Genomic DNA, 13,470 nt, shown 5'->3' on the forward strand with positions numbered 1-13,470 from the left:
TGGAGAATCCCAAGTCTGGGTATTAGTGTTCCCCCCACCCCTAAAATGTTATCTTGTAACTGCCACGCATGCCTAAGACAGAGAGCTCTGCCCTCTTGAGTTAAATAGAACTGATGAAAGTCAGTTTCCTGGAAGTTTCTTTGCAACTAGAACCAGTTATAAATCCCAGCAGGGTGAGAAGCTGTGAGCCTGCTCCCTAACCTGTCTGAACCTCATTTCTCATGTGAAATTCAGTGAACAATAGGACCAATCTCACAAATGAGTCCTCAATGTTAAACAAGGGAAAGCAGCTCAGTGCTCGGCACAGTCCCTGGCAGATGAGACGTGCCCAATAGCTGTTATTCTTTTACATTCCCCAAGAGCCCAAATTTAGTGACATAAAATGGTTCATGACGGGTCAGATACATGAAATGTTTACAGGCTGCAAGAGGGCCAAGCTGGGTTATAAACCACTCCACTAGAAACCCTTAAAGTCAAAATGTTCCCTCAAAGTCTTGATGCAGGGAAGGTTCACCCAGAAATGTCATTTCTGGACATTCAATCAGTGACCTTTCCTGCGCTTAGGACAGCCCTTCATGTCTTCCCATTTTCCAGCTTAGTTTGGCTAACTCTGTTTTTAGCATTCCATGGATTACCTCTATTACAAGTTGAATTATATCCCCCTCAAAAGATATGTTAGAGCCCTAAATCCCCAGTGAATGGGGATGCAAATCACAGCAAGAATGTGCACTTATTTGGAAATAGGGTCTTTGCAGATACAGTTTTAGATGAGATCATTAGGTGGGGTCCTAATCCCATTATTGGCATCCTTAAAGAGGAAACAGATTCAGGGAGGAGAATGCCCTGTGAAAACATCCAGACCTGGGAGAAAGGGGCCTTGTGAAGACAGAGGTCAAGATTGGAGTGATACTGCCACAAGCCAGGAACCCCTGGGGCGATTGGAAGCCGCAGTAGTCAAGCCAGGTTACCTTCCCTGTAGGTTTTGGAAGGAGCAAGGACCTACTGCAACTTGACTTTAGATTTCTAGCCTCTAGAACTGTAAAATAATAAATTGGTTTGTTATAGCCACCCTAAGAAACTGATACAAGCTCCCAGATATGATGGCCTCACATACAGGAGAAAAGAGGAAAGACACGTGAACAAAGCCAGTCATTGAGTGTAAGGGCTGGGAGCTGATGTTCACTCAGTTACTCATTCAACAAACATTTGAGTGCTTATTTTCTTGCGGGCACAGGTCAGAGGCTGAGGACAGGATGAAGAATGAGAGAAGGCTCTGTCCTCTGGGAGCATTCATTTTGCTGGCGGTTGGAGAGCTCGCACAGTTACTGGAATATATAATTAGGGAGTGCTAGAGGCGGAGGAGAAAATAAAACTGGGTAGTGTGGTGTGGGTGGTAGCACAAAGCAAGAGAAAGGATGATCTGAAGGGCTCGCTGAAGGGGCCTTGGAAGATGAGCTCTAAGTCATGAGTAGGAACCACCACCGGAAGATGGAAAAGAGCTTTACAAGCAGGGAAGAGCATGTGCAAAGGCCCTGGGATGGGCACAGGTGGGGCATGTTTGAGGAGAAGGAAAGGCAGTGGCTTATCCTAGCCACTCACAGACTCAGCCAGAGACGACCTGGCTCACGTCCCTTGGAAAAGGACCAGGTTTCTAAGGGCCAGGTCTCTAACAGCGGGTCAGGAGCTTGGGGCTAGCGCTGGGGGGAGGGGAGGCAAAGACACGTCAATCTCGGGCACTTCAAGACAAAGCGTACATAGGACTCCCAAGGACGTGGCTTTGTTATTATTTAAAACATGTCAGAAATTTCCAGTCCTGACCTTAGTGTGCTGACCTGTGAGAGAGGCTAAGTGCCTCTTTGCCTGGGGTCCCGAGCTCCTGTAAGACAGGCCTGAGACTAAAATTCAGTTCGCCCATCCTGGGGAGCAGGGACTGGGGGCTGCGGGTCCAGTCCTGATGCGATTGCGCATTGGCTGTGTGAGTGAGGGCAAGTGTCCGCCAGTTGCTGGGGCGCTTTTCTCAATAGCAAAAGGGAGTCAAGTGGAGGAACCTTCCGTGAAGGTTGCCCAGGTAGGAGAGAGCGCCTGAGGCAAGGCGAGCCGAGGCTCAGGTTCCAGCTGCCCAGCGTCCTTTCCTGCCTCTCCGGATGGCTCCTGCCTTGCCCCACCACCTATGGGCGCCGGCAGGGAGCTTTGAGGAGCGCACTGGGCATGCGCAACTAGTAGACCCGCCTCCCTCCCCCCCCACCCCCCGCCAGGCCTCCAGGACACTGGCCCCGCCCGCAAGCGTAGAGCGCTGCAGTACCGCCAACCGCCTGTGGTGTCGCGGCGCAGCTGCCCCTCCTGGCTCCCTCGTAGAGCTCTACTAGGCGGCAGCCTGCACCACTCGCTGCCATCCCTGCGCTCACCTGGGTGTCCGGGCTGCAGCCAGGGCTCCCCTAACCCATGGCCCACCGCCCTGGATCCTGTGAGAATCACGATGGGCTGCTTTGCTTTTGTTTCGCTTAGGCTGCAGACCGGAGCAGGAACGGTGGGGGCTGGCCTTGCAGCGCGGGCGAGATAACCAAGGACTCCGCGCTGGGCACCCGCCTTAAGCCTCCCCTTACGCAATCCTGACCAATGTTTGCAACGCTCGCATTTAATCAAGTGCAATTGTCGCCCTGGAGGATCACACGATGCCAGGCACAGAAGAGGCCCGCTGGCTTCCAGGTCCAAGCTGATCCAAACCGTCAACATCCCTTGCCTAGACGAGGGCTAGGCAAAGCTCTATGGGGACAGGGACCACCCTGTTGCAGTTCCCGAGGGAGGGAGTGGGTACGGGAAGGGGAAATGAGCGTTTAGAAACATTCGTGGCAGTTGGACGAGGCTGCGGGATCAGCAGAGTAGGCTGAGGAATACGGGTGGGGTGTGCTGACGCTCAGGGTGGTTCCTCCTGGCTCAGTCAGTGTTCTCCACCCCAGAAGTAGCTGCGTGTAGTTTGAAAAGGGATATGGGTAGGGGAAGACCTGGTCGTTCAAAGTAGGGTCCCTTCTGCCCTGCACTGCCTCCTCTTACGCCTGTGCTGCCTGCCACCCTGGTCCCCTCTTTCGGCCCACGGCTCATCACTAGACTTCTTCTGTCCTAAGAGCCTGGATAGATGGCCCACCAACACCCGCCATCAGCTTAAGATCACAATGCTAGAAAAGTTTTCTGGTTGCTTGCCCAAATCTGTTTCTCCCTTTTTTCCCCTCTTAGTCATAACCCTACTCCAATTACTTGCTTCTCAGAAAAAGACTATAAACTTTCAAGTCTTGCTTGTAGAGTGATTATATCACTACGTTCTAGTCAATGGGAAGTAAGTAGAACTAGATAGAGTATACATAGCATCCAGAAGTGTCCTTAAAGGAAGGGACATGCACCTTTGTGCAACTTTCCTAATTCTGATAGCCGGAATAAAGGGAAGAAGAGGCGATGGCTGGAGCTTGAGTAGCCACGTGGACCATGTAGTGAATATAACTTGCTGAGGATGGTGGAGAAACAAGGCAGAAAATGCCTGAGTCCCTAATAATCACGGAGCTACCGTAACTGACATCCACTGCTTATCTCCTGACTTAATTTATTTAAGAGAGAAGAAACTAGCTTCTATTTTGGATTTCCTATCACTCATCGCAAAATCTAACAGGAACTGATCCAGTGTTGTTTGGGAAAGTAAAGAGTGGGAGCGGGCAAAGCATGAGCCAACTTGATACGAAAAATTAAGTTTGTTGAATGATTTATGAACTCATGTAACTCAGCAGAAGCAAAAACCTAAGAAGTCTGCAGAAAAAATGGAAGTATTCTTTCTCTTCCCACCTGCCCACCCTGCAAAAATCCCCAGGTACAGAGCCAGGGCCATTGCATCTCCTCTTATGCAAATGGAAGGCTCTCACCATTTTTATTAGACTCTCAGAGTAAAAGGTCATGTATCTTCTTGCTCCTTTAAAATAAACAGAGCTCTAAGCACGCACCATGGTTTGTGATGCTCAGACGGGCACATTCAGGAGGATGCGCTCACCTGTTACGTCATTCACTCAGCTGAGCAACACTCCCTAGCAGGATGGTGATCAGTATGAGGTTTTGAACGACAGCTTCATAATTGTGTGGCATTTAATGAGTACCCAGAGTGAGCATTAGACAGACCGAGAAGGCCAAAAGAACGCCGGAGAATGGGAGTTAAGATTTCTAATTTTTTTGGCATTTTCAAATCTCACAATGAGATTTCCTGATGACCTGAGTTGTATGTGATCCAGATTCGTAAGTATTATATTAAACTGTATTCTTCTTAGTCCCTAAACAATACATAATAACTGCTATTTACAGAGCATTTACACTGTATTAGATATAATAAGAAAGCTTGAGGTGACTTAAAGTGTGCAGGAGGGTATGCAAAGATTACATATGTAAACACTGCACCATTGTTTACAAGGGATCCCTTAGACTTGTTTGTTGCTTGCTTGCTTGTTTATTTGCCTTTTTCTTTTTTTGTGCCAGAGACTACCTCCAACAACTTACTGAGAACGAGTGTTAGAGGTAAGCTGTTGGAAACCTTGAATGCCTGAAGTGCCTTTTTCATCCCTTACATGGATGGATGATTCAAGATTGAAAACAGCATTTTCTCAAACCTTTGGAGGCAGAGCTGTACTGTTTTCCTGGTTTCGATGCGAGTGGGAATGCTGGCATGACACCTGCTTTCTTTTATAGTACAGTGTCCCCACTCCCACCCATGTCTCTCTGGGTCCTTTAGATTTTCCTCTTTATTGTTTGTGGTGATGTATCTATTAATTGCTATTGATCTCTTAATCTTTCATCCATCTATCTATTGTTCTGTGCAGTTAATGTAGCCTTTCAATAAAGAACCTATTATCTTTCAATTCTAGATTTTTTTGATTCTTCTTTTTATTATACTATCTGTTTCTATCATCACCGTCATCATTGTCATTATATTCAGATAATGAAACTTCTGATTGATCTTCTTTGCCTTTCAATCTCTTCTCTCACTTTCTACCATTTTTTTTCCTGTTACACTTACTTTCTGAAAGATTTTCCTTGACTTTATATTCCAAGAGAGGTATTTTTTTTCTATATAATTTTATGAATACAATGTATTCTCTAATCTCTCTGGGGGTTATACTACTTAGACTTTTTAAGGAGTTTCTTCCTTTTCTTGGGGACCATTTTCTTCTCTTGCTTTCAACAGGAGGTTTTCCTCAAATGCCTACTGATCCTTGTTTGTCCTCCATTTATTATAATGAGGTAATAAAACCCCAGTGCGAGGATTAGGGCCTGGTGACTTCGGTAGACTGTGTTGGAGCCATTATTCATGCCGGGAGACTCCTCAAAGCCAGAATGTGGATTTCTTTCTTCTTGGGGTGTTCTGTCTCCTTTTGGATTATGGGGTATTTAAAAATATTGTTAGAGTATTTAGCCAATATCCACATGCTCTTCACCCAGCCTTGGAGACTGCTGATGTCTCACTGTGGTTACCTCCGGTCTCCTCCTCCTCCCCCAGAACAAAAGAGGAACGCGGGGCGGGGGGGGGGGGCGACCGCTGAAGCCACCTCTGCCCTTCCCCTGTGCACGCCATCTCCCATCTTTCCCTGGAGAAAAAGACCATTTTTTAAAGAGAAGATACAATGGGACACTTGAGTTGTGTATATATTTTGAAAGGGACTCAAGATATAAAGAATATTGATTGCTTGCAAACACAATGAGAAGTTGCACAGAGCTGTTGACTTAACAAATTGTGTTTTATAGATAACATCATTTTAGAAGGATGCGTTGTGCAGTTTGGTACCAAAAAAATTTGATATAATTTTCTTTTTTACAGCCAGTTACGATGTTTTCATTTTCCCATGCTGCTCTCTCATGAGGTCTGCACACATGTTTGGTTTTACACATTTGCTGGTGTAGCGACTGAATGTTCTGGTTTCTTTCCTCTTCCCTGATGCTGGGCTGGTTTTCCCATTGCACAGCCATTGCCTCCCTGCACTGTCCACAAACACTCTGTCCTTTCTCAAGCAGGTCCCTGTCCCACCAGAACAAATTTTAAACACCAAATATATTCTTATGTAACTATAATATAAAAAACATGGTAAGATATGTGTTGTGGGGTGTAGCTGTTTTTATAAACATAGACCAATTCCATATGCATTTCTCTGCAAGGTGCTCTTATCACTTACAGCCTATAATGAACAATTCCATAGCAAAATGGATGCAATGCTAAGGCATTCTTTTAGATAGTTGCATAATATTTCACCGCATGAGTACACTTAATTTACCATTTATTACTGAATTTTAATTTTGTTGTGTTACTTGGCAGACAATGCTTTAATAAGCACCCCTTTATATAATACATATTTTTTTTTCAGTAAGTATAGTTTTAATTCTATAGGATAAACTTCCAGAACTAGAATTGGTGAGAAGGATACATACATTTTTCATTTTCACAGTTTGCCAGATTAATTTCCAAAGACTTACAGTGATTCTAGCGCCCATTGTCACTAATGGTTTATAGAGATCCGGTCTGCCCTCCCCTCCCCCCCAGGCAGCGCTGGGTGTAACATTCTTCGAGCTTTTTGCTGCCACCGGTTGGGTGAAAAACATGTTAACTCAGTGTTACTTTAATTGGTGTTTCCCTGACAATTGTGAATTTGAGCTCCTTTTCACGTGTCTATGAGCATCAGGATTTCCCCTTTGATAAAATGACTATTTTAACCCTTTGACTATTTTCCAATTGGACCATTTGTCCTTATATTATTAACTTATGGGAGTTATTAATGTAGAATATGAAGGAATCATTTCTCTGACATAGGTGCTTCAAAGGGTTTTCGCAGCCTATTCTTTGTTTTCTGATTTTCCTTAGTCTTTTTTGTTGTATTTAAAATATTTACATAGTCAAATGTTTCTTTGTTTCCCTGCCTTTTTGTTTGGTTTCCTATGTTGCTTAAGAAGTATCCCCAATACACACAGCACTGCCACACAAATATTTTCATAGATTTTCTTCTAAGGAGTTATTGTCATATATTTTTTATCTTTAAATATTTAATAGCCATGGGATTTTTTAAATAGAGGCATATTTTTCCCTCCTCATTTGACACGCAGTTGTGTTTCCAGCAAAACTTATTTAAATAAACCACCCTTTGCCCACTGACTTGTAACACCACCTTTATCCCATCTTCACCTTCCTATTTGTGAATTTCCAGTATGTTTCAGTGGCTTTATGCTCTGAAACGGGGGAGGCGGCAAGGTTGCCTCCTCCTCGCCTCCTCCCACTATTTTTTTTGTCCTACCAGAGCCCCTTGCTTCTAGGCCCCCTAATGAACGGAGCGTGAAACTGGCTGTGTGTATACTAACATGTATACACACACCTGCCTGTAATGACTTCTATGTTTAACCATGTATATCTATACGAAGTGAAACTGAACTCCTACTGATGTCTATAAAGCTCATGCAGTGTTATAGCTCATTGTGGCCTGAACTTTTTGCTTATCAGGGACCTCCCACTCCAGCAGGGAGAAGCCTGGCTCACCCACCACCCACTGTCTTATTGACTCAGTCCCAGGATACCATGCACACATGTACCTGTGTCAGAAATAACCTGACCAACTGGAGAGTAATGTTGCTCTATACAGACAGTTCTCTTTCTCTGTAGTCTCGCAGCCTCCACTCAGTTCCAGAGTTACTTAGGGCAGGCATCTTTTCTCCCCACTGGTTTGCTAATAGTTTGTGAAGGATTTTTGGATCTATGCTGGTGGCACATGATCTAGAATTTTCTTTTTGTATTGTCTGTCAGGTTTATGTGCTTATTTGTGTATTTATTTATGATTGAGTTTATGCCAGGCTTCTAAAGAGTTCAGAAGTGTTACTTTTTTCTTGATTTTCTTAAAAAGTTTGTAATTTTTGTATTGTAACTTTATTTTTTTAAAGATTTTTTATTTTTAGAGAGAAGGGAAGGGAGAGAGAAACATCAATGTGTGAGAGATACATTAATTGGTTGCCTCTCACACCCCCGCAACTGGGGAGCTGGCCCACAACCCAGGCACGTGCCCTGACCGGGAATCGAACCAGTGACCTTTCCATTTGCAGGCTGTCACTCAATCCACTGAGCCACACCAGCCAGGGATGGTATTATAACTTTAAAATTTTTGATAAGATTCGTCATGATCTAGATCTTTTTTGCATGTATGGGAAAGTTAGATTTCTTTTACAAGTGAAGCAAAGCTGTTTAAAAGCTGTTCAGATTTTCTGTTTCTTCTGGTATAAGTATTGTATGTATGGACTTATATTTTTAAACCTAACTGGAATAAGGGTGCTTATGATATTCCTTTAATAGCTTTTCAATGTCTGTGAGATCTGTTGTTTTCCCTTTCATTTCTGTGAGATCTGTTGTTTTCCCTTTCATTTCTTCTTAGTAATTTGTTTTCTTTTGCTTATGTTTTTGGCTAGTTAGCTGTTCATTAATTTTAATCATTCTGTTAGGTAGGATAGATAGCAAACCTAGGCAGGGAGGAGGAGGAAGACATGTCTCACCCACTAACCCAGCCATCCTGAGCCCAAAGTCCCCAAAGATTTGGGTTCCTATTACGTGAAGGGGGAATTTTACAGTAAAAGGAGCATCCAGAAGGGAAACAAAGGCAGGGAGGAGAGGGGGAGACATGTCCTACCCACTGACTCAGCAGTCCCTGAAATTCTATGTATCGTTTCCACTCTCTGGGAAAGAAGCCTTTGCAACTGTGCTCTCACCCAGGGCCTGAAAGGCTGAAAATGGCCTCTCAGTGCCAAAGGAAGAAGCCCATTAATACCTTTGGGTATTCACGCCCTGTCCTGGAAAGCTAGCACCACCTTTACCTGTCAGTCAATATGCAACTTCTTCCCCCTCACGCCTCGCCTCTCGCCGGGCCAACTATAAACATCCTCAGGAAAAAGGACTCAGGGCTTGGTGTTTTTAGCTCTCTGGCTGCCCGGCCAGGCCACCCGGCTTCAGGCCACTTGGCCTCTGGCCAGTGCCACCTCGGCCCTCACCAGCCCTGCGCCTGCCACCCTGGACTTTGGCCACCCTTCCTTTCACTGCCCTTACCCTGCTTCACCTTGAGACTATGCCTTTCAGACCCTCCCCCCGCCCTCCTGGCCACCTTAGCTAGGCCCCTTCTCTTCCAGGAGAACAGATCACCAATAAACCCCGCTTGCATGCTAATAGACTCGCGGATCTCTAATTCTTTATTGCTTTGGCGAAAGAATTGAGTTTCTGGGAATTTCTCCCAGAACAATTCAAAGAACCAAGCTTTAGCTTTGTTGGTTTTCTTTATTGTTCTTTTCTTTTGTTTGTTTTCTTGATTTATGCTCTTATCCTTAATATTTTCTTCTTTGGGATTAATTTATGCTTTCTTTATGTCTTAACGTCGAAATTTAGGTACTTGGTTATGGAACTACCCTTTCTAATATAAGCATTTAAGGCTTTTAAGCTATAAATGCTTATATTAAATCATAATTAAAGGATAGATGAACCCTCAAATTTCAGTGTTTCATTATCATTCATTTTGAAATATTTTTAGACTTCTTGTTTTTTTTCCTTTGACCATGAGTAATTTAATGTGTTGCTTAATTTCCAAATATTTGGAGATTTTCCCCCCCTAGACATCATATTGTTATTTATTTTGCTCAGAGAATATAATCTATATATTTTTCTAGTCCTTTAAAATTTATCAAGACTTTTTTTCGGGTCCCAAAAGGTGGTCCTTCTTGGTGAACGTTCTACCTGGACCGGGAAAAACATGTGTATTCTGTATTTATTGTGCGAACTAGTCTGCAAATACCTATTGGTTCTTGTTGGTTGATGCTGTTAAGATTTTCTATAGTTTTATTCATTTCTGTCTGCTTACTTTGTTATTTCTGAGAGATGTGTATTAAAATCCCCAATTATCATTGCAGTTTTGTCTGTTTTTCTTGTTAGACACACCTTGGAATCAAGTATTAGGGTACTTTGTGAAAAGGTTTATTGCAAATCCTGGAGGGTACGCAGCACACAGACCTCATGGAGGGAGGTGGGAGAGTTGGGGGTGGGGTGACCTGGGGCTTTGCTGTTCGGGGGTGGAGGGTGGGGAGGCGAGGCTTCTTCGGGGTCCCTTCTTATAGATGAATTTAAAACCCAGGATCCGGAATTGAAGCAGGAGAAGGGAGAAGCAGGGCCACAGGTGTTAGTCGCCTCGGTCACCTGGGGCTTTCTGCAAGGGGGCCGTCGTGGGTGTGGGGCCTGGCTCTTTATCTAGTTTTGTAGTTGGCAAGGTGTGTCTTTGAAATGGATGCCTCAGGAGTAAAAAGCTTCAAGTCGGGTATTTACATTCCAATAAAAAAGCCAATTGTCAGGCATCCTCACATTCTCAGCAGTTTTTGATATGCTCTGAATCTTTTAAGGTTGACCAATCGGATGGGTGAAAAGTGCTATACAGTTGCCATTTTAATGAGCATTTCGCTGGTCGCCAGCGAGGAGGCAGCTGTCCGGCGAGCCTGGAGCTGGGGTGCTGGGGGGCTCTGTGCTTCAGCAGGCCTCTCCGGAGGCCCTGAGCGACGGCCTAGGGTTCCCCCGCCCCTTTCGCTTTCATCTGGTGGGCAGACAGGAAGCCCACTCGCCGTTCTCATGGGGGCTGCTCGCTCTCCGGGGCTCTCTAAGCTTCCTGGCTACGGTCTCCCTCTGTGTGGGTCCATTGTCAAGCTCAGTGGGGTTGGGGATCAGAGAAGACAGGTACCTCCATCTCCCGCTCTGCTCTATTGGCTGCTCCCTGTTATCTGCCCTTAAAGAGAGCTCCATTCCGCGACTGCGTCTACTGGCACCGCGTGTTTCTGCCACCCACTGCTCCCCAGTTATGACAGTAAGCTTGCACATCTTAACATCTTAACAGGGCTAAGAGGTATATATTCACATATGAACTGCTTGTTTATATCCTTTCGTCACACTTTTATTAGGTTGTTTCAATGCCTTTTGAGCTTGACTTTTGCAAGCATTTTAAATTCTGCTGTAATGAATCTATCAATCTTTCCCATTATGATTCATGTTTCAGTTTTGAAAACTCTTTGCCTACCCCAAGGTCACAAAAATTATCAGAAGAAAACATGAGTCTCAATTTCACATTTGCTTTTCATGTTTAGCTATTTGATCCACAGATAATTTAATTTTGCGTATGATTTGAAGTACAACATAATTGTATTTTTTTTCCTCCTATACAGTGAGCCCATTTGCCCAGAACCAGCCAATAAATCACCTGTCCTTTCCTCACAGAGGCTATTTCTGTTGGGTTCACTTGCCCATTTAATATGTGGTCACTGCATGTCTAGTGACTAGAATGGTACCCTTAAAAATGAGAGCGCTCAGAAAGTCCGACAGTGTGTGTATTCCTAAAGCTTGTGTTCTATTCCAGGGGCATTCTTCACCTCTCCACTTGACTATCCCCCCCTCCCCCAGGCAGCCTTCCATGATTGCACCCTCCCCCCTACATATCCTTCTGCCTGCCAACACAATGGTCTCGTACCTGTGAGAGAATGACCAAGCCTATTATTCTGTGTTGCGTGGTTTTAATTACATGCGCTGTAGTGCCAGGCCTGTACCCCGCAGTCACAGAGCTTAAGTCTCTTTCATCTTTCTGCCCCCAAATCTGGCATTTATTAATGCTCATGTGTGAAAAATTATTCTAGAAATTGTGTCATAAATGTATCCTACGTGTGATTTCAAAAGGGCTTTAGGAACACCTAGTGCATGAAAAAAACAAAATTAAACTAATATTTTGAATTTTTTTCTAGTACTCAATTACAGTGATATTAGGACATTTAATTACATATTTGCTTTCATTTAAGTTAGTACAGCTGTAAATCATGAATGTTAAAAAAAAGGAAAAGTGCTTAGTGAGAACAAATATTCAGGATGAAAAAATAGATACCCGAATATAATGTGAATCACATGTAATATAGACCATCGTGTACGAAGTGTGTGTACTTGAACACACACACAATGGGCTAAATTTGATGATGGGGTAAAATCTGATTTCTCTATAGCTATTAAAACAGAATTTCATTGATTTCAGGTTTGATGTAGTCACTCACCCTCCCCCCATGCATATATACATATATCCAAGGGGAGGAGTTTTCCAGAAAGTAAATTTGAAAAATTTTAAATTTTCTGGTTGAAAACTTTTAAAAGCCATTTTAAATAGACTTCAGCCAAAATATCTAATATAGACCTCACCACAGGCACTCGGTGATAAGTGTTACAGTGGAAATACAGCACAGTAATGGAAAGCCAATTAGGTGATCTTATTTATTGTATACTTGTTTGCTGTCTGTTTCTCCCACTTAATTCACTGCTATAATTCCAATATCTACAAGACTGCCTAGCAACAAGTACATATCCATACATAAAACAGGTGCTTATAACAAGGTATTATTAAAGATAAGGAAGATATAAATTGAGTTGAATAGGGGAGATTTCATAAAAAAAAAAAAAAGTATCTGAGAATGCATGGACACTATAATCGGATAAAGCTGAACTTCCACTTCTCTCCTGGGGCGAGGTGTGAAGAGACACTTCTCAACTGTAAAGGAAATAACAGTGGAAGAGGGATCAAAACCCTTTGGAACCTGGGCATGCCACGCGCACGTCATCGGACTCTTACGTCCAGATCCAACGAGGAGCTAGACCCTGGATGGCACTTTGTGCAGGAAAACCGCAGCCCCAGCCGTGACTGTGTCACCGTAAGAGCGAGACCGAGGAGGCCCGTTTCCTCAGTCCTAAGATGGGTTTGGGATACCCGCCCTGCCCTCCCCTCCCCGCAGGACTGCTGGAATGCTGCCCTATGATGAAATGTATGTACCTTTATCCTGCTGTGATCTGTTGCAAGCAAAATGTCACTACAGTCCACCCTGAGAGCCAGAACGCCCCTTTGGCAGACACGGAGATGGGCCACGTGGATGATCCTTGAAAGAACTTGAGCCTCCCCAGGCTCTCTGCTAGCCCGCAGCTGCCGTGCCTCCTGGACGTCCCCAGCATCTGAAGGTCAGCTTTCCTGCACAGGCCCAGGCAATGAGGTAGCGGGGGCAGGGCACCCATGCCTGGCCGTTTCTGCCCACCTGGGACTCCCCCCCACGGGCGGTCTTTGCTCCGCACCTTACCGGTGGGGCAGCTCAGGCTCTCCCGGGGCTGCGTCTCAGTCTGGTGCTTTTCGTACTCATCCTCCTGAGACGGCGCCGCCTGCGGCCCTCCCTGCCTTCTCCTGTTCCCTCTCCCCTTTATTGCTCCAGGCATTCCTTCCCCAAATGTTTGCATTTCTTCTAACTCCAGTCTTGACATCTGAGTTCCGGAAGACCCAACTAACATGGTCCCTCAAATCCCAGTCATCTAAGCAACCCCTGTCAATATCTCGCCCTTTCTACTTCTTTTCGGAGGTGTTCCTGTGTGGAAGTATTGTGGGC

This window comes from Pteronotus mesoamericanus, unplaced genomic scaffold (assembly GCF_021234165.1).
Source record: "Pteronotus mesoamericanus isolate MK-2021 breed Mesoamerican mustached bat unplaced genomic scaffold, CSHL_Meso_final contig_68, whole genome shotgun sequence".
NCBI classification, from domain to species: Eukaryota; Metazoa; Chordata; class Mammalia; order Chiroptera; family Mormoopidae; genus Pteronotus; species Pteronotus mesoamericanus.